At 36.4% G+C, this 23,283-nt stretch overlaps 1 protein-coding gene across 1 annotated transcript in view; it reads right to left on the bottom strand.

Moving 5' to 3' along the window:
* MALRD1 (MAM and LDL receptor class A domain containing 1) overlaps positions 1-23,283 on the bottom strand; it is a 695,880-nt gene that overhangs the window by 290,065 nt on the left and 382,532 nt on the right. The gene's annotated exons all lie outside the window — the stretch shown is intronic.

The raw sequence follows: 23,283 nt of genomic DNA, 5'->3' as shown, positions 1-23,283 counted from the left end.
ACATATCTCTGATGATAACTATGACAGAGTTTATCTCAACGAAACAGAGGCATATTAATCTACTAAACTATTTCCCAAAATAAAAACTAGCAGAATTAGCAATACACTTATTTTGGAATTTTTAGAGACACCATTATTATAAATTGCTCTACTCGGATCATGAGGTCAAGGCATTGAGACCATCTTGGCCAACATGGTGAAACCCTGTCTCTACTAAAAATACAAACATTAGCTGAGCGTGGTGGCATGTGCCAGTAGTGCCAGCTACTTGGGAGGCTGAGGCAGGAGAATTGCTTGAACCCAGGAGGCAGAGGTTGAAGTGAGCTGAGATCGCACCACTGCATTCCAGCCTGGCAACAGAGTGAGACTCTGCCTCAAAATAAATAAATAAACTAAACTAAGCTAAAATAAAACAAATTGCCCTACTCAGTAAAATCCACCTTTCCTTGCATTTACACAAATTATTTATATTTGATTAAAACTGAACGGTTTACTGAGGCCCTGGGTTTCTAGTTCTAGATGTCATTAGATATCCAAACTTCTATTCATATTGTGTAATTATTCAAGTTGTAGCTTCTTACAAAAAGCTTAAATCGCTGACATAGGAAAACAGAAAAGGAGAAACATGTTGGAGAAATCACTTATCCCCGATGGATGTAATAAAGGATTTATGAAGCGAATTGAATGTGGAGGAAAATTGATAATTTTAACAGCAGTCAGATTCCAAAAATGATATTATTATATAATCATATTATTTTGATTTTCATAAATTCTGTTATAATGTAACTATTATATAAGTGACAACTATAAATGTTTTTAAATAAAATTTTTAATTGAAAAGGAAAAATTAATTTTCTAAAAATCTTACGTAAACATGAATATCTGAGGTTGGTTAACTAGTAATTCAATACTCTAATATATGAACAGTCCCAGTATAAGGTAACATGACATAAAGTGACATATAATCCCAATGACCGAACAAAAATGACAACTTCATTAAAACAGCATATTAACCAGTGGAGCACAGGACGAGGCTTAGATTGTATACACTGTTCTTTTGTATTCTAGGTCTAGCCCTTTCTGGGAACTAGATGATTTAACAAATCATAATGATGGAAATTTGGCAAAAAAAAATATACATATATACACAGTATTATGTTTATGGTTAGTTCCCAGTTAATATTCCTTGGTCCTGGATCATCCCATTTTCATGATGATTCACAAGAAAAACTTTGTCTCTGAAGCTTGTAATCAAAACAGTAGACTAGAGGAGAAGATTTAGGGAAATGACATACAAAAGTGAAGCAAAATATTCCAATAGATTTATAGCCTATAGGTATGAAATGTGTAATTTATACATAATTTAAAGAATAAAAGCTAAAGAGGAAAAAAAAGGAATGTCTGAAAAGGGGATACCAAGGAGCTAGACATTCATAACTTCATGTTTTCATGTTTTCAGGGAACTAATGCTAATAAATATGTCTGATGCCTTGTTCTGCTGAGGTAGATGAAGATGTTTGATCAAGTGTTTCTTCCTCTGCATGGTTACAGAGAGCACAACTATGCATCAGTTAGTCTAAAATTAACTTTGCAAAACAACTAACAGTTTATAGATAGATCATTAACATCCTTATCAAAACAACAACAAATCTGACACCCACAGATTCATGTAACTTCTGTATTAAAAGGGGTGGAGAATTCACACCTAATTAATGGAATTTCATATCTTTTTGATGACTAAAGAAGATAAGTCATTCTCAAGGTTAGTCTTTGACTCTCAGTGATGTCTTAGTGATTTGAAATCAAAGGGATGGTTAATTAAATTAAAAATTAAAGGAAAGGGTGGTCTGTCTGACTCCTAGAAATATTAGAGGCTGGATATTGATAAAAGCCTGTCTTGATTTACAAACTTAATTCACTTTACTAACTTTTCCTATTAATCTGCCTCTGCAGTTTATAAAGCCACTCATTAGCTATGCCAAATCCTCAAAGAATTTTCAACAAACACCATCAAAGAAGAGCATATGATAACACTAATCAAAAAATGTGAACCATTTCTTAAATCTTACAACTGGTCTTCCAGTAAAAAAAGAGACAAATAATGAATTCACTATCATTTTATGTGTTAGGAAAAAAATGAGGGTAAATTATTTTGCATACCAACCACAGATCAACCTAATGATGATGTACTACAAGATATCATTCTAATATATCAGCTGTTGTTTCATAACATCAAATGTTATCCCTATAATTAACAAAAATACTCATCTAAATATGCAATGGAGGTTTATTTCCTTATCCATTCATTCATTCCTTTATTCAGCAAACTTTCTGTGCTCACACAGTTCCAGGTTCTATGTTAGATGCCAGTGACAAAAAGGTGAAAAGCCATGGAGCCTATCTGGAGATGTAATAATTTAATACAGGAGAAAAAGTCATAAAAATAAACTACTATAAAAGTGCTCTCACTCTTGCTCGTGCTCTGTGTGTGTATGTGTGTGTCTGTGTGTGTGTGTGTGTGTTCCTAACAGAGAAACATTTTAAATGTAGTCAATCCCCAAATTTTTATTCCACATGTCATTACTTCACCTATTTACTTAATATCCTGATTTAAATTCATTCTAAACTGTGAAAGTGAAAAATTGCTGACTCCCAACTCATAACTTTGCCACTGCTGAGGGACTTTTCCCTTGTATATATATAGATTTTAATCAAAATACCTAGAGGAAGTAAGCATAGGAGAAGTGATTAACCACATTAATAATAGTAAAAAATAGACATTAATACAAAAATGGTTAGAGATATTGAAGAATTATTTTCTTCTTATAATTTAATCTTTTTCCAAATTTTGAATTGATTCCTCACATATAGTATATGCATGGACCTTCTGTCTTACAAATTGCATATTTATTTTATAGTGTGTTTGTCTTCATACTTTATGCCAGTCTTTCCTTTATGGGCTGTGCAAAGAAAGGCAATAAGAAACACTAAAAAGACAGAACTACTTCAAATTGTACAAACATATTAATAGATAGATCTCCTTGGAAGTTCCATTTCATATTTTTGAAGTGAATATACAAGTTTTTGCCAAATAACTAGCCATTTTTTAAAACCATTTAAATAATACCTCTCTTTTTTCCAACTGACATCTTTATCTATTTCTAGAGTTTTTAGTATTTAATAAGGGTAAATAAATATAAGAATGTATTTTTCTGCATTTCCAACAGAGGTACCAGGTTCATCTCACTGGGGCTTGTTGGACAGTGGGTGCAGCCCACAGAGTGTGAGCTGAAGCAGGGCGGAGCATTGCCTCACACAGGAACCACAAGGGATTGGGGAATCCCATTTCCTAGCCAAGCAAAGCCATGACAGACGGTACCTGGAAAATCAGGACACTCCCACACTACTACTGCACTTTTCCAATGGTCTTAGCAAAGGGCACACCAGGAGATTATATCCCGTGCCTGGCTCAGAGGGTCCCACGCCCATGGAGACTTGCTCATGGCTAGCACAACAGTCTGAGACTGAACTGCAAGGCAGCAGCAAGGCTGAGGGAGGGGCGTCCACCACTGCTGAGGCTTGAGTAGGTAAACAAAGTGACCGGGAAGCCTGAACTGGGTGGAGCCCACCACAGCTCAAGGAGGCCTGCCTGCCTCTGTAGACCCCACTTCTGAGGGCAGGGCATAGCTGAACAAAAGGCAGTAGAAACTTCTGCAGACTTAAACATCCCTGTCTGACAGCTTTGAAGAGAGTAGTGGTTCTCCCAGCGTGGAGTTTGAGATCTGAGAATGGACAGACTGCCTCCTCAAGTGGGTCCCGGAGCACAAGTAGCCTAAGTGGGAGACACCTCCCAGTAGGGGCCGACTGACACCTCATACAGCTCGGTGCCCCTCTGAGACGAAGCTTCCAGAGGAAGGATCAGGCAGCACCGTTTGCTGTTCTACAATAGCTGCTGTTCTGCAGCCGCTGCTGGTGATACCCAGGCAAACAGGGTCTGGAATAGACCTCCAGCAAACCTGAAGCTGAGGGTCCTTACTGTTAGAAGGAAAACTAACAAACAAAAAGGACACCCACACCAAAACCCCAACTGTATGTCACCATCATCAAAGAACAAAGGTAAATAAAACCACAAAGATGGGGAGAAACCAGAGCAGAAAAGCTGAAAATTCTAAAAATCAGAGCACCTCTTCTCCTCCAAAGGAATGCAGCTCCTCGCCAGCAACGCAACAAAGCTGGACGGAGAATGACTTTGATGAGCTGACAGAAGAAAGCTTCAAACAATTGGTAATAACAAACTTCTCCGAGCTAAAGGAGGATATGCGAACCCATTGCAAAGAAGCTAAGAACCTTGAAAAAAGGTTACATGAATGGCTAACTAGAATAAACAGCATAGAGAAGACCTTAAATGACCTGATGGAGCTGAAAAACATGGCACGAGAGCTACGTGATACATGTACAAGCTTCAGTAGCCGATTCGATCAACTGGAAGAAAGGGTATCAGTGATTGAAGATCAAATGAATGAAATGAAGTAAGAAGACAGGGTTAGAGAAAAAAGAGTAAAAAGAAATGAACAAAGCCTCCAAGAAATATGGGACTACGTGAAAAGACCAAATCTACATCTGATTGGTATACCTGAAAGTGACAGGAAGAATGGAACCAAGTTGGAAAACACTCTGAAGGATATTATCCAGAACTTCCCCAACCTAGCAAGGCAGGCCAACATTCAGATTCAGGAAATACAGAGAATGCCACAAAGATACTCCTCGAGAAGAGCAAATCCAAGACACATAATTGTCAGATACACCAAAGTTGAAATAAAGGAAAAAATGTTAAGGGCAGTCAGAGAGAAAGGCCGGGTTACCCACGAAAGGGATGCCCATCAGATTAACAATGGATCTTTCAGCAGAAACTCTACAAGCCAGAAGAGAGTAGGGACCAATATTCAACATTCTTAAAGAAAAGAATTTTCAACCCAGAATTTCATATCCAGCCAAACTAAGCTTCATAAGTGAAGGAGAAATAAAATCCTTTACAGACAAGCAAATGCTGAGAGATTTTGTCACCACCAGGCCTGCCTTACAAGAGCTCCTGAAGGAAGCACTAAACATGGAAAGAATGACTGGTACCAGCCACTGCAAAAACATGCCAAATTATAAAGACCATCAAGGCTAGGAAGAAACTGTATCAACTAACGAGCAAAATAACCAGCTAACATCATAATGACAGGATCAAATTCACACATAACAATATTAACCTTAAATGTGAATGGGCACAATGTTCCAATTAAAAGACACAGACTGGCAAATTGGATAAAGAGTCAAGACTCATCAGTGTGCTGTATTTGGGAGACCAATCTCACATGCAGACACACACATAGGCTCAAAATAAAGGGATGGAGGAAGATCTACCAAGCAAACGGAAAACAAAAAAAGCAGGGGTTGCAATCCCAGTCTCTGATAAAACAGACTTTAAACCAACAAAGATCAAAAGAGACAAAGACGGCCATTATCTAATGATAAAGGGATCAATTCAACAAGAAGAGTTAACTATCCTAAATATATATGCACCCAATACAGGAGCACCCAGATTCATAAAGCAAGTCCTTAGAGACCTAGAAAGAGACTTAGACTCCCACACAATAATAACACCCCACTGTCAACATTAGACAGATCCACGAGACAGAAAGTTAACAAGGATATCCAGGACTCGAACTCAGCTGTACACCAAGTGGACCTAATAGACATCTACAGAACTCTCCACCCCAAATCAACAGAATATACATTCTTCTCAGCACCACATCACACTTATTCCAAAATTGACCACATAGTTGGAAGTAAAGCACGCCTCAGCAATTGTAAAAGAACAGAAATGATAACAAACTGTTTCTCAGACCACAGTGTAATCAAACTAGAACTCAGGATCAAAACTGCTCAACTACATGGAAACTGAACAACCTGCTCCTGAATGACTACTGAGTACATAACAAAATGAAAGCAGAAATAAAGACGTTCTTTGAAATCAATGAGAGCAAAGACACCACATACCAGAATCTCTGGGACACATTTAAAGCAGTGTGTACAGGGAAATTTATAGCACTAAATGCCCACAAGAGAAAGCAGGAAAGATCTAAAACTGACACCCTAACATCACAATTAAAAGAACTAGAGAGGCAAGAGCAAACACATTCAAAAGCTAGCAGAAAGCAAGAAATAACTAAGATCAGAGCAGAACTGAAGGAGATAGAAACACAAAAAAACCCTCCAAAAAAAACAATGAATCCAGGAGCTGGTTTTTTGAAAAGATCAACAAAGTTGATAGACTGCTAGCAAGACTAATAAAGTAGAAAAGAGAGAAGAATCAAATAGATGCAACAAAAAATGATAAAGGGGATATCACTACTGATCCCACAGAAATACAAACTACCATCAGAGAATACTATAAACACCTCTATGCAAATAAACTAGAAAATCTAGCAGAAATGGATAAATTCCTAGACACATACACCCTCCCAAGATTAAATCAGGAAGAAGTTGAATCCCTGAATAGGTCAATATCAGGATCTGAAATTGAGGCAATAATTAGTAGCCTACCAACCAAAAAAAGTCCAGGATGAGATGGATTCACAGCCGAATTCTACCACAGGTACAAAGAGGAGCTGGTACCATTCCTTTTGACACTATTCCAATCAATAGAAAAAGAGGGAATCTTCCCTAACTCATTTCACGAGGCCAGCATCATCCTGATACCAAAGCTTGGCAGAGACACAACAAAAAAAGATAATTTTAGACCAATATTCCTGATGAACCTTGATGCAAAAATCCTCAATAAAATACTGGCAAACTGAATCCAACAGCACATCAAAAAGCTTATCCACTACGATCAAGTGGGCTTCATCCCTGGGATGCAAGGCTGGTTCAACATACGAAAATCAATAAACGTAATCCAGCATATAAACAGATGCAATGATAAAAACCACATAATTATCTCAATAAATGCAGAAAAGGCCTTTGACAAAATTCAACAACACTTCATGCTAAAAACTCTCAATAAATTAGGTATTGATGGGACGTATCTCAAAATAATAAGAGCTATCTATGACAAACCCACAGCCAATATCATACAGAATGGACAAAAACTGGAAGCATTCCCTTTGAAAACGGGCACAAGACAGGGATGCCCTCTCTCACCACTCCTATATTGTCCCTGTTTGCAGATGACATGATTGTGTATTTAGATAACTCCATCATCTCAGCCCCAAATCTCCTGAAGCTGATAAGCAACTTCAGCAAAATCTCAGGATACAAAATCAACGTGCAAAAATCGCAAGCATTCCTATACACCAGTAAGAGACTAACAGAGAGCCAAATCATGAGTGAACTCCCATTCACGATTGCTTCAAAGAGAATAAAATATCTAGGAATCCAACTTACAGGGGTTGTGAAGGATCTCTTCAAGGAGAACTACAAACCAATGCTCAATGAAATAAAAGAGGACACAAACAAATGGAAGAACATTCCATGCTCATGGGTAGGAAGAATCAGTATCGTGAAAATGGCCATACTGCCCAAGGTAATTTATAGATTCAATGCCATCCCCATCAAGTTACCAATGACTTTCTTCACAGAATTGGAAAAAAACTACTTTAAAGTTCATATGGAAACAAAAAAGAGCCCGCATTGCCAAGACAATCCTAAGCCAAAAGAACAAAGCTGGAGGGATCACGCTACCTGACTTCAAACTATACTACAAGGCTACAGTAACCCAAATAGAATGGTACTGGTACCAAAACAGAGATATAGACCAATGGAACAGAATAGAGCCCTCAGAAATAACGCCACACATCTATAACCATCTGATCTTTGACAAACCTGACAAAAACAAGAAATAGGGAAAGGATTCCCTATTTAATAAATGGTGCTGGGAAAACTGGCTAGCCATATGTAGAAAGCTGAAACCGGATCCCTTCCTTACACCTTATACACAAATTAATTCAAGATGGATTAAAGACTTACATGTTAGACCTAAAACCATAAAAACCCTAGAAGAAAACCTAGGCAATACCATTCAGGACATAGGCATGGGAAAGGACTTCATGACTAAATCACCAAAAGCAATGGCAACAAAAGCCAAAATAGACAAATGGGATCTAATTAAACTAAAGAGCTTCTGCACAGCAAAAGAAACTACCATCAGAGTGAACAGGCAACCTACAAAATGGGAGAAAATTTTTACAATCTACCCATCTTACAAAGGACTAATATCCAGAATCTACAAAGAACTTAAATTTCCAAGAAAAAATCAAACCACCCCATCAAAAAGTGGGCAAAGGATATGAACAGACACGTCTCAAAAGAAGACATTTATGCAGCCAAAAGACACATGAAAAATGCTCATCATCACTGGCCATCAGAGAAATGCAAATCAAAACCACAATGAGATACCATCTCACACCAGTTAGAATGGTGATCATTAAAAAGTCAGGAAACAACAGGTGCTGGAGAGGATGTGGAGAAATAGGAACACTTTTACACTCTTGGTGGGACTGTAAACTAGTTCAACCATTGTGGAAGTCAGTGTGGCGATTCCTCAGGGATCTAGAACTAGAAATACCATTTGACCCAGCCATCCCATTACTGGGTATATACCCAAAGGGTTATAAATCATGCAGCTATAAAGACACATGCACATGTATGTTTATTGCGGCACTATTCACAATAGCAAAGACTTAGAACCAACCCAAATGTCCAACAATGAGAGACTGGATTAAGAAAATGTGGCACCTATACACCATGGAATACTATGCAGCCATAAAAAAGGATGAGTTCATGTCCTTTGTAGGGACATGGATGAAGCTGGAAACCATCATTCTGAGCAAACTATCGCAAGAACAGAAAACCAAACACTGCATCTGCATGTTCTCACTCATAGGTGGGAATTGAACAATGAGAACACTTGGACACAGGGTGGGGAACATCACACATCGGGGCCTGTTGTGGGGTTATGGCGGGGGAGGGATAGTATTAGGAGAAATACCTAATGTAAATAATGAGTTAATGGGTGCAGCACACCAACATGACACATGTATACATATGTAACAAACCTGCATGTTGTTCACATGTACCCTAGAACTTAAAGTATAATTTAAAAAAAAAGAATGGGTTTTAAGCTATAGATAAAAACTCTCATAAGAACAAAAATAAAATGTAAATCTTGAAAAAATGCGAAACAGAATAGCAATAAGCCTTACCATAATACAAATTGAAACATAAATAGACTACGGACTAAAAACTAGTATATAAACAGACCTCTCCCCAAGTCAATGCGAAAATGACAGAAAAATGTGAAAGAGATATTTTTAAACATTCTATAGGAGACAACAGCTCAACAAGCATACAGATGCTCAGACTTGTTGGCAATCAGACGGTGGTAGGATGGATACCTAAAGTGTGATAAGTACGCCCCAGGGAATGTTTCGCAGCAGGGAGAAGCAATGGACTGGATGTATACATCAAAGCCAAGATGGATCTTTAAGACATAGAATGAAGGGGAAAATGTAATAAACAAAATGTAAGTTTTGACACACTCGAAGTAATAGCACACATATGATAAAATGCATACAACCAAAGAATATACATTAGAAAGGTTGCCTATGGAGTAAAAGGGAAATGGAGTGGGGAAGGGGGATAAAACGTAAAATAAAATACATACAATACAAAATGAAAAATATGACACATTCAAAACAATAGTACACATATTATATACTTATTATTTATATCTATATATACACACACTAAATACATTAAAATAAAGAAAGAAAACTATATTTTCAGCTAATTAGTATAGTTGTATAGCTAATGTACTGCACTCTAAATACTTTGACTTTTAATTATATTGTCTTGTTACTGAATCGGTTTTATTTACTCCTTGCTAATATTTATCCCCCCTCCCTTTTTTTGAGACAGGGTCTTGCTTTGTTGCCCAGCCTGGAGTGCAGTGGTGTGACTCTAGCTCACTATAGCCTCTGACCTCCCAGGCACAAGTGATCCTCCTGCCTCAGCCTCCCACCGTCAGGACTGCAGGATGTGCCACTACAATGAGTGAATATTTTTTAAATTAATTTTTGTGCAGAGACCAGACGGGCCTTACCATGTTGCCCAGGCTGGTTTTAAACTACTGGGCTCAAGCCATCCCCCTGCCTTGGCCTCCCAAAGTGCTGGAATTGCAGGCATGAGCCACCATGCCCAGCTTCTCTCTTTTAACTTTATTTGTACATTGCCTTAATCTTTCAGAACAATGTTTAACAATGAACATAATAATGGCTGTTTTATGTAATTTTTAAATTAAATTTTAATTAAAATTATAATTTTTAAAAACAATTACAAATTAAAATGCAACAGATGGGTAGTTTTCAAGTATAATCTGTGAGAATTTTGAGGAAATTAGCATCTTGTAAACATATCCATGACCTCATCATGCTCCTAGTTCCCTGATGGAGACACATAACTATGAAAGTAAACAGCCAGTGGATTCAAGAAAAAGCATTGGTTGCCAGTCAGTCTTGGGTGAACGGTACCCATGCTGCAGGCATTGAGTTCAGAAGAGCCTGGGATAGATCCTCTGGAAAACGTTTTTGCTGAACATTATTCACGCTGCAATCTACAAAGAAGGCTTTTCTGTCTGAGCTGTGGGGTCTGGTGGGCACAAGAAAAAAAGTCACTCACCACTCAAGAGAACCCAACAGCCTGTACGAACACTAAAGTAAACCATCAAAATCACACCACGTGTATTTCACACCCACTGAGATGGCTAGTATAAAACAAAATAACAAGTGTTGGTGAAGAGGCGAAGAAATTGGAACTCTTGTGCACGTTGGTAAGAATGTAGAATGGTACAGTCACTGTAGAAAACAGTATGGAGGTTCTACAGAAAACTAAAAAAGGAATTACTATGTGATCCAGCAATTATGCTTGTGGGTAAGTAATTGAAGGCAGAGACTTGAAGAGATATAGTTGTAAATCCATGTTAAGAACAACATTATTTGCAATAGCAAAATGTGGAAGCAATCTACATGTGTATCCATGAATGAATGGATATGTGGTATATATAGCCCATTATGTAATGTGGTATATACATAAAATGGAATATTATTCAGCCTTAAAAAGAAAGCCAATTCTGACACATGCTACAACATGCATATACTTTGAGGACACTTTTATATTTGAAGACATATTTATATTTCTATTGTGCCGAGTAGAGAAGTGACGAAAAGACAACTACTCCATGATTCCACTTACATAAGACACCTAGAGTAAAAAAAGAAACACAGAGACAGAAAGTGAAATGGTGATTTTTAAGGGCTGGGGGAGGGAAGAAAGAAGAGTTAGAGTGTAATGGGTACAGAATTTCAGTTGTGCAAGATGAAAAGAGCTCTTGAATAGATTTTACCACAATTTAAAATAAAAAAATCTAAAAGTCACATCAGGGACTTCTATCAAGTCATATTTAATAGCAGAGAAAGACACATTCTCAAAAAGAAACTACCAAAAATTTTAAGGAAGGACTTGGAATGGGGCAATTTGAGGATGTAAAGAACTGGGTCTATTAAGACAAAATTATTTCAGAAAAAAAGCTTAAATGAATAATAGAATTGAGATTTCTAGAAGCCAAATATGTGATCTGAAATAAGTGAGGTTATCTCAAAATATAGCATGTATTACTGTATCGATGGGCCTCTACGCTCTGAAGGTAGACTGCCAGGTTTAAAATTAAGCTCAGCCCTTATCAGCAGCTAGCATTAGCATATAACATTAGTTGCTGATATTATATTCAAATAATATTTATTATTAACACTATTAAGCAAGATGCAAAAAATGAATATTGTAAGTGAAAAGACAAGCAATGTGAATGGATTCAGGAAATCTAGATCCAAACGTGAGTTCCAGAGAGAAATAGATTGAGGAGAAACAATAACAAAAAAAAAATAATAATAAAAGACAATTTCTGGGCTGAAGAACAATTCAAAATGTGAAGATTGAAACACGTCCTGGTGACATTTCTAAACTCCAAGCTTAAGAGATAATGTCACGAGCTTCCAGAAATTGGAAGTTATTTACGTGGAAAGAAAGAAAATCATATCAGTATCAGGGCCCTCTCAACCAAAATATTAAATATACAAAGCAGTGGAACAAACAAACAAAAACAAAGAAAATATGAATAAACAAAGAAAATATAAATAAATAAAAAGAAGAAACAAAATAAAACGAAGAACAAAGAAACAAAACAGGTGATCTTAGGACCAATACCCAAGCCATCATATCATTTATCTGTTAACTACAAAGATTTAAGCTCCGTATTGTGGCCTTGTCCTTTTGGGGTGTTTGTCATTTTCTTCTGCTACAGAATCCTGTCTACAAAAAAAATCACACTCGTTTTGCTAATATTCGTTGCCCTTTCAGTGTTTGAAGAATCATTATATTCCCCTTCAAATACTCCTCCTAAATGTAATTGTCATAATATTCTAGAAAACCCAAAAGTATAGAGATGATAAAGCTATCAGTGACTGTCAGTGGTCCAGGAGTATGGGAAGATAACTGAATAGGTGAGGAACAGGGGATTTCTTTAGAGCAGTGACACTTTTCTGTATAAGACTGTAATGGTAAGCTCAAGATACTAAGCATTTGTCAAAACTCATACAACTTAACAGCATGTTATGCCATTAAAAGTAAGCCATTTAAAAAGATCATTTAGGAGTTTTGAAGTATGCCAGGAAGAAATGCAGAATCTGACCAATGAATGCAAATGTATTACAAATGTATGAAACAACCTCATAGAGGGATGAGTGGAAATAAGATACTGACCTAGGAAAATGGGGAAATGAGATGGAGTCTGTAAAACTAAAGGGAAAAGGAACTGCATGTAAGCACTGTTACTAAAGCTGTTTCCTACAGGGGTATAGGTCTACAATTCTGAAAGCACTATCCACGTCTACAAAAATTAAATGATTAATTAAATGGTTAGGGGATGGAACCATTTTAATGGAATGTTATATAGAAACCAGGTTTCTCACTGTTGGAGTGAAAGATTACAGTTAAGCTAATGGAGAAGACTGGAATGATCCCTGTGGTAATAGACTGTAGTTGGAAATAATATAAAATTGTATTTAGATCAATTTAGATACAGATGATTGCATATACAAATATTTATAGATATGTGTATATTCACGGATCTGTACATAGACTCAGATCTCTTAGCTCTGTCAGCTGAGCGGCCCCGCAAGCAACACAGTGCTCAGTTGTCACTTCTAATATTATCCTCCAATAAAAGAACCAGTGGTCTTTGGAGAAATGGCTGATTCTAGAACTTCGTCTTGCAATCTACAAGAGCCTGGGACATCTTGTAGGGCTGAAGTAAGAAAGTGCTTAAATAAATAAATTCCCACAATAACGGGGATACATCAGGTGATACAGCTGCTGAGAGTTCCCAGTGCCCAAAGCTGGAACAACTTGAGCAACAAAACAAATAGAGTACTATTGAATTATAACCCACGTTACAAGATAAATATGAATGAGCCCATACTAACATAAATAAATGGTTGAATAAAGAAATAAATGGGAGAAGAGATAAACATCCCATGCTAAAGAATTCTAAACGATTTACATAGATCCTCCACCCTTACGGAGGTGGACAATGATTTCTCACTCCATCAGCGTGGGCTGCACACAGTGGGTTTCTTCTGAAAAGTACAAAAAGGGCGTAAGGGACAGCAACTTTCCAGGGATATGGGAAGGAACTTGACAACTTTATCAAGTCTGGTGACCATGACCTTGCATTTTGATACTATGGACTCGACACGATGTGATAACAATGGGACCTCTGTGGTCTTATTCTCCAACATATTACCTCAATCTATTCATTAAAAAAAAGCATCAGATTAAATACCAATTAATGGGCATTCTAAAAAATACCTGATCAGTATGCCTTAAAACTGTCATGATCACCAAAAACAAGAAAAGACTGGGAAACTGTCACAACCAAGAGGAGGCTAGGAAGGCCTGAGTACTACAACAGAAAATGACATTAGTCTAAACCCAAGGAAATCTGGATAAGGTATGGACTCAGTTACTAATAGCAGACAATATTGGTTCATTAATTGAGAAAAATGTACTATTCTAATGTAAGATGTTAATAAGAGGGGAAAATGAGTATGAGGTATATAGGAACTCCCTGTACTATCTTTGCAATAATTACCTCAATCTGAAACTGTTCTAAAATAAGGCAGTTAATTAAATAAATTTTTAAAAGCTGCAAAGCTGCTCTCTCTAAATATAAATAGGATATTATAAAATAAAATATATATTATAAAATACATTATGTATATTTTTGAATAATTCCCACATGTAATGAGAATTTATCAAATTGAACCTGACAAAGTCAGAACAAGTAATAACTGTAAGAACTGTCTGACCTTTATTCATTTTTAATATAATAGAGCATAGCTTTCAATATTTTAATTAAATAAAACTTTCTTTTTGTCTCTGGTATGTCCAATAATTATTTTGTTGTTAATTTTTTTCATATTTTATCAATTAAACCTTAAGCTATGTTTAAGGCAGACCATGCAAATAATAAATAAAAAGATTCAGCACCATACAGGAATCATTTTGAATCTAATCAACAACAAAAGAAAAATCATTTTATACATATGTGGCCCTAATCACTGCCATGAAGGTCTAGATTTATCTTTTGCCTCAGAAAAATACTAGAACATAAAAATATTTCAAGCTACATAGATGGTTTTCTGGTATTAAAATCCTCCATAGTTACAATAAAATATTTTTAAATACCTTTAAAAAAATGGAAAGGAGTGTCTTGAATGTAGAATAATATCTGAATCTAGATTAATATATATATAATTCTTGAAATCATTTAAAATATTAAAAATTTGGAGAAAAATTGAGTAAGAGAAAAGTTATATTCTTTAAACTGCAAACATTTTGAAATGTTTAAAGTTTATATATACGTTAATTATATTTTGAATTTTTAAAAATAAAATGAAGTTAATGTAGACTATTTTAAATTTACATAAAATCTCATCTACAGAAATATCTTGCAAACAGCTATGATTCTTGGAGAAATACCTGTATCAGTGGCTCTTGCATTTACAGGAAATTTTCTTCCCTGAGAGAATAATTACGAAGGTGAGATCAATATACACATTGGGTAGACGTGTAATTTTAGACATTTTATTTTAGACATACATTTTATAAAATCGTTTTAAACAGACAGAATGTCCTCCCATTCTTTACTAGAATAGTGTTCTTTAAATCTGAAATATTTATTTACTGACAATTTTCTTTAAAGATTTGGGCCAATATGCAACTCAAAGGTGAAGGAGGAATTTTAATGCAAATTATGAACATCAAAGGAGCTGAAGAGGTAGAAACCATATTTAGTAATCATTTTCCTTTTTACCATACCAGTCTTTCTCTGTTTTCCAGAATTACAGAACCATAAATTCATTTATATTATATATGATAGAACGTTTAGTTTCTCTTTCATTCATACAAACACATAAATATGATATAAATATCCCTGTGTGTGTCTGTGTGTGTTTGCCATATAACTGCTGGCAAAGGTCCTTCAAGGGTCTTCCTATGGAAATAGAAACCACATTCTCACCCTGGCCATTATTTGCCCCCTGTCTGTCTACACAGTGGTCACAGTTCCCATGCACGACTCTCACTGAGCCTTTCTATTCTCCACACAGTTGTTCATTTTTTTTTCTCCATGTTCAAATGGTCATTTTCTGCTATGCTCATGATTGGAAGTTAATAAAGCAACATCTGACAGTTGCCTCTAGATCTTCAATATAGTTAATGGAGTTAAAAAATTTTCACAATGTCCTAAAGCATGTCCAATAAGCCATCTAACTGACATGACTGTTGACCAAAATTTGACTTATCAAGTGATCTTATGAAATCGATACCATAATATGACACTAAGAGGCTGTCATATTAGAAGGGCTCAGAGGCCCTCTGCCCAACTTCATTTCCTATCATGCTTCTCCTCACTCCTGCTCCAGTCACGCATTCCCTTTCAAAGAGTCTTCCAATGACCCAAGATCCCTCCCATCTCAGGACATTTATAGGAAATACGCTTTGTCTTTCCCCATTTCAACCTCCTTAATTTCTACACATTTCAGCGGAATCACGCCCTCATGGGAGCCTTCACTGACTCCCCTCAACAAAGGCAGACCTCCCTGCCATACACTCTGCAAGCAGGATATACTTCTCCTTCTTAGCACTTACTACACTTATATACAGTTTTCCCTGGTGTGATAACCTGATAAATACCTGTCTCTTTCATTAGATAAAAATAATATACGGAGAGGCAAAATCCGATAAGGAGTACCTAACACAGTGCCCTGCACATAATAAGTGTTCAATAAATAACTGCAAGTGGAATAACTGTATCTACATATACATATATGTGTGCAGAGGCACTGCAAGTATATTACGTAACAGATACTGAGTGTGCCTGGAATGTAAAGAATGTAATTTTAAAGTGTGTTTATTATAAAGCATCCAAAGCTATTCAGTTTTCTCTTTGAAATGTTCACAAGAGCCTTTGGATATTGTAAGTTTGGGGGAAGATAGAGAAAACATATCAGGAATGCAATAATTGGAATTGCAGAAAAGCAATATTTAGTGATTGGCTTTTTCTCTTCAAATATCACTTTGGAAAAGCCTTTTCAGAACTTTCAAAATGGGCTCCATTCTTATTCACATTGAATCAACTTGCTTTTTTATAGCACCTTTCACTTCTCTTTTCAAAATCATATTTGTTAATTGTCTGTCTTCCCATCACAACTTAAGATTCATGAGGACAAGCCCTTTCTCCACTTCATTCATTTCTGGATTTCCCATGCTTAAAATAGAGCATTGTGAAGGCACTAAATAAGTATTTATTTAATCAATTAATTTCAACTGAATGAATTAAGGCATTTCATGGAACTGTAACCACTGGCTAAAAGTTGACTGAAAACTTCCCTATCCAACTATTAGATTTCAGATTCTTTCTCTGATATAGGTAAAAAATAATCTTAATTAGCTTAAATTGCATAACTAAATTGCACAAATATAAAATAAACATTTCAAAATTCACCAAAGAGTGTTTTTCCGAAACAGTGAATTGTTTCATTTATATAGGTGATTTTCCTGAGGCATACTATCATTGTTCTCAATCTTACCTAACACAAAAAAGAGTAAGCATTGTCTATGACAGACAATAGCTAATGTTGCTCATTGCTCTGACAAAGTTATATTCAGAATGACTCATGCCAGGTCCTTACTATACTCTCTGTATAGAAAAGGCTCACTAACCTAATTAAAAGCCCAATCCATGACATTCAAGATGACTTCCCACTTAGTGGTTGATGGCTGTTTTTCACTGTCTTTCACACTACATTTGGTTCCTGAAGGAGAAAAAAAAAATTCATATGGTAGAACATAGAAGAACAATGGGAAAAAAATAAAAAATGAAAAGTCCTTAGGAAGCACCTGACAGGAAGAGTAATAAGTAAAGGCAGCAAGGTCAAAAGCAAAGTGTCAGTTATGAATGATTGTATCTGTCCCGTGGCACACTGTCATTCATGAAGGTTGATAACCATTCAATGCAAACAGAAGAATAGTACTTTATGGCAAAACTATTGGACATAACTCAGCTCACTTGTCTTCCTTGAAGGGTGGGGAATAATGAGAGAGAAAATAAAACAAATGTATGCATGTGAAACAGCAACTGTGTATAAAGGAACAACAAATTCCAAGCCAATATTATTGTACCAATTTCCCTTCCCAGAGAACACCTGCATACATTGGGTATAAATGAATAAAAGTCTTTTGAAGAGTGCTAAAAGCAAAATGTTCAATGTGAAATTTTCTGAAAACCAATACTATCTAAGAGTACATAAAAATAAAATATAGAAATATGTTACTACTCAGAAAAGTATATACTGTATACATATAAGGGAATGGGAGAATTTTCTGGCTTGAATAAAATGCTGGATTCTCCAAAATAGAAATGCTATTTTGTATTTCCTTAACAATAGACAAGTCAAAATATCCAAACTTTCACTCTCAAAATATACTAATGAATTAGAAAGACGTACTGAAAAAAAAAAAAGAAGTACAAACCTAAAAAATGAACCTTACGCTAAAACAACAAAGCATTAAAGGAAGAATTAAGTCTATAACAAAAGAGAGAAGTCTGGCCATTAATTCATGCAGGATGTGAATTAAGCAGGATAAAAATTGGTTTACTGTTCATGGGGCAGGGGAGGGAGAGAGTTAGGAAAAATAGCTAATATATGATGAGCTTAATACGTAGATGATGGATTAATAGGTACAGCAAACTACCATGGCACACATTTATCTGTGTAACAAACCTTCACATCCTGCACATGTACACCAGAAGTTGAAATAAAAATTAAAATTAAAAAATGGTTTATTAACTAAAGATTAGAATCCCAACATGATAAATTTATTTTTGTCTTACTTACTCAACCCATATATGGAGCATCAAGTCTCTATTAGGCACCCTTCTATTTGCTGGTAAAATGTTATAATAATAGAAACACAACTTAAATTTACGCTTGTTTTACACAAACTCGAACGGGGCATATTTAACTTGCTCAATACATTTTAATACTCCTTAGCGCAGGTGACGACACATAACGAAACCTGCACAGATACAATCCACATTAAGGTCAAATTTTCATTCAAATCCAATTAATATTAAGGGTCTTTTATGTGTCAATAGAGATAGGTGTCACATGGGAAAATAAGAACACATGATTTAAGGAGCTCACAGATAAAAGGCAAGGAAAACGCAATGATTATACTAGTGTGTGAGCAAATTTTATTATAGCAAAAAGGGAGAGTACTTTAGTGGGCTCTCAGTGAAATGAAGGACATATATGAAATTAGCAAGGTGTAATAGAGTATGTAGCACTTGAAATGGGCCTTGGAAAGTGAACAGGATACCAGCAAGAGCATAAAGAAAATGAGGAGGCCGGGCGCGGTGGCTCACGCCTGTACTCCCAGCGCTTTGGGAGGCCAAGGTGGGTGGATCACGAGGTCAGATCGAGACCATCCTAGCTAACACAGTGAAGCCCCATGTCTACTAAAAATACAAAAACAAAATGAGCCGGGCGTGGTGGTGGGCGCCTGCAGTCCCAGCTACTTGGGAGGCTGTGGCAGAAGAATGGCATGAACCCAGGAGGCAGAGCTTGTAGTGAGCCGAGATTGTGTCACTGCACTCCAGCCTGGGCAACAGAGTGAGACTCCATCTCAAAAAAAAAAAGAAAAAGAAAAAGAAAAAGAAAATGAGGAAATTCCAAGCAAAGAAACCAAGAAACCGCATGATTGAAGGCATTGGAGTATGGAAGTGTTTGAATATTTTGGGAACTTTGAATAGTCTGAGAGGTTGAGAACATCAATAGTGAGTTAAAGACCTCAAGAAGTCATGACTAGGTACATTGGCCATATTCTGAAAGCGTCTATGACAAGGATTTGTGGGATGGGTCAGGGCAGGAATCTTAAAGATGGTAGGGAATTTGGGGAGGTGAAGCTGAGAGGCCTGAGAGTAGGCATGGCCTTGGAATAAGTGGGAGAACTGAAGGGTCACACTGAAGATCTAGTTGACATTGTCTCATAAATTCATTAATGGAACTGATCAATATGAGATCAATATGAAGAACTAGAAATCAGATGAAGATAACTGAACATATGGGGGTAAAATATCTAGGATAGGGCTGAGAATATTGGGGGCTATAGCAGGTATCAAAAAAAGCCACAGGCTTAGCAGCAACTGGACACAGGCTCTGAGTACCAAGTGACTCTGTTTTGTTTTGTTTTATTTTGAGACGGAATCTCACTTTGTTGCCCAGGCTGGGGTACAATGGCATGGCCTCGGCTCACTGCACCCTCCACCTCCTGGGTTCAAGTGATTCTCCGGCTTCAGCCTTCTGAGTAGCTGGGATTACAGGTGTGCGCCACCACACCTGGCTAATTTTTGTATTTTTAGTAGAGATGGGGTTTCACCATATTGGCCAGGCTGGTCTTAAACTCCTGACCTCAGGCGATCCACCTGTCTCGGCCTCCTGAAGTGCTGGGATTACAGTTGTGAGCCACCACGCCTGGCCTAAGTGACTCTATTTGACTCCCAGTCACATCACACTAGTATGTGACTTTGGGCAAGTCACTCAATTTCTTCTGGCTTTGTTTTCCTCAGTTGTAAAATGAAGATAATAGTAATATGTATTTACAGTCCCTTAATTCAAGCCTTTGTGGTCAAGTGTGTTTTTAAATTCAGAATTGCTTAAACTTTAGAAAGTTCTTATAGTACACATACCATATACTACGTGTAATAGCCCAGTAAGTTTGTAATAGCAGTTCCATAATAAGATACAGGAATACTTCCAAAGTAAAATATATGGCTATTTATGTTCAATGGAATAAATTCAGACTACAAATAGGCTCACGTCAGTTTTTGTCAAATTTGATGGCAAATGAATTACAATTTTTTAAAAAAGCTTCAGAGCTTTTTAGACTTTGAATTTATGGTTATTTCTGTAGAATACATTTTATGCAAATCTAAAATAGTCTACAGTTAATTTTTTCTTATTTCTGAAAATTCAAAATGGGATTAACTTATACGTAAACTTTAAACATTTCAGTATGCTTGCAGTTTAAATAATGTAACTTTTCTATTGCCTGATTTTTTTTTTTTTTTCAAATTTTTGACATTTCAAATGATTGAAAGAGTTTATGGATAGGGGTGTGTGGACTTTAGCACCTAAACCATAAGGTTGTGATAATTAAAAGAGATAATATATGTGAATGATTTTGGAGAGCATTTGGACCCGGAAGCACTCAGTAGTTCCTGTGGTGGTGATGATGGTGGTGTTTATGAAGGAAAAGAAGAGGCAGAGATTAGGAGAATAAGGGGGATTTGGGGTTACCATGAGATAGAAAAGTCATTTGAGAAATAAAATGGCAGAAGATCATATTCAGGGATTAAAATTTCAGAGTTAAAGATTTCAGAATCAGATCAGAACAATTTCAGGTGAAGAAGACTTTTCTGAAGCAGTTTCCTAGGTTCAGGTCTAAGAGAATAAAAAAGAGGAAGTCAGATAAACCTATGCATGAGCTTCATAAAGAAGGAAAACCTTTGACGAAATTAATTAAACATGGAGCTTGCCGTGAAATCTCAGTGAAACGCTTGGAGATCATCCACCCATCTCCTAATTGCCAACACCTCATCTCCCAAAGCCTCCCTCCCCACCCCAAGGAGAAACTAAGTCAGTAGAGGAAAGAGACGCTGGGTCAAACTGTTCTTTATTCTGTCCACAAGGTGAGAACGTTGATGCTGGTCAGAGATTCTGGACAGGTAAGAGAGGCAAAGTATTTACAGCCATTGATGCTTCTAGGTCAGGAAATTAGTGTATGCAATTTGAGATTTAGGCTGCATTCATATGTGTATACAGTGATATGCAGCATACATAAGCTTCTCACTGGGAATGCATTGAAGGCAAATTCCATGTCTTAAATCTCTGTGTTCCTCTATCAAAGATGCATTCTACACAGAAGATGCTCAGTAAACTGCAAAATGATTGGGACTCTTTTAGCCCTCATATAGGTAGGTTCTGTATATAAATTATAATAATATTAACCCCCAAATAAATGTAACTATACTAGGATCTTAAACACAGTCTATAAAATGCCAATAATAACCCCTAGAAGACCTATTATTTATCCATTTTACAAATAAGAAAATTGAGGCTCAGACTACTTAGGAGATAAGGCCAAAAATACATTGCAGGAAATTTAAGAGATTGAACCCAGATTTGTTTGAATCTGACGTCCGTGCTACCATCCACTACAGGGAACTAGAGAGCTAAATTAACAAGAGGCCATCTGCAAGACATGGTTTAAGCCCGTGTTAGGCAATTGTCATATTTCTCTTTAAAATGGCAATAACACTCACTCTATAATCTATTATCTGGACATTTTAACTGCTGAAACACCAGGGTGAGGATTAAAAATAAAAATTTGATTTGGTTTAGCCTCTCAATTTATTACGTATATAAAAATATGATAGCCATGCTCATTAAGGTTTAATATTATGAAAGAGCTGTGTACGTCCCTTAAAGCCTTGGGCAACAGGACTGAGACCCAAATGCCCATGAATAGTGGATTAATTACTCAGCAATAAATGGTAAGACATTTACTAAGAACAAGGATGCCATACAGAAAGAATAATTATTGCTTTTATTAATTCATATCTTTGTTCTAAGGATTAAAAATGGAGGCACTAGAATATAACAATATAAAACTAAGCAATAAAACTAGTTAAGAGAAAATTCATGTAAAAATTAAGCAAATCCTAGTGCACTGACCTAGGTGTCAGCATCGACATTCTTCATAGCAACAGTCATTATGGAAAAGAAACTGCAAATATAGACATGCACATACAACACACATTTATATAATTGAAAAGAGGAGCTAATTAGAAAAGTGTTACAAGACCACATTTAAAAGGAAAAAATATATATATAAAATCCTACCCATAGACTTAAGATGCCAGAATTTATTTTCATTTATCAAAGCCTCAATGTTTTTGTTTGTTTGTTTTTTTGTTTGTTTTGAGGTGGAGCCTTGCTCTGTTGCCCAAGCTGGAGTGCAGTGGCGCGATCTCGGCTCACTGCAACCTCTATCTCCCAGGTTTAGGTGATTCTCTTGCCTCAGCCTCCCGAAAAGCTGGGACTACAGGCATGCCCCACCACGCCCAGCTAATTTTTTGTGTTTTTAGTAGAGACAGGGTTTTACCACGTTGGCCAGGCTGGTCTCAAACTCCTGACCTCAAATGATTCACCCATCTCAACCTCCCAAAGTGCTGAGATTACAAGGGTAAGCCACCGTGCCCAGCCAAAGCCTGAAAATTTTAAAACTGCATGTGGCTAGTAGGAAAAAAAAAAAAAAAAAAAAAAAAGTCATGACTGATGAGTGATGTCTTTCATAAGTGCTGAATGGGAAAAAAAATCATGCTTTCTGCAGGTATTTTCCATCCCTTAAACTTCGTGGTAAGCAACAAATGAACTAAACTCTTTCAGTATTCTCAAACTCCACTCATCTATATTTACTTTATTTTGAACTCAATGGAGTATAACAGAAATAATCCAGCTCTCTACTTATTTGACATGTTTTAACCACTAAGTAACCCAT

This window comes from Hylobates moloch, unplaced genomic scaffold, assembly GCF_009828535.3.
Source record: "Hylobates moloch isolate HMO894 unplaced genomic scaffold, HMol_V3 SCAFFOLD_2, whole genome shotgun sequence".
Taxonomy (NCBI): domain Eukaryota; kingdom Metazoa; phylum Chordata; class Mammalia; order Primates; family Hylobatidae; genus Hylobates; species Hylobates moloch.
The sequence above is the reverse complement of the archived record's forward strand: the minus strand, read 5'-3'. Positions and strand labels throughout refer to the sequence as shown.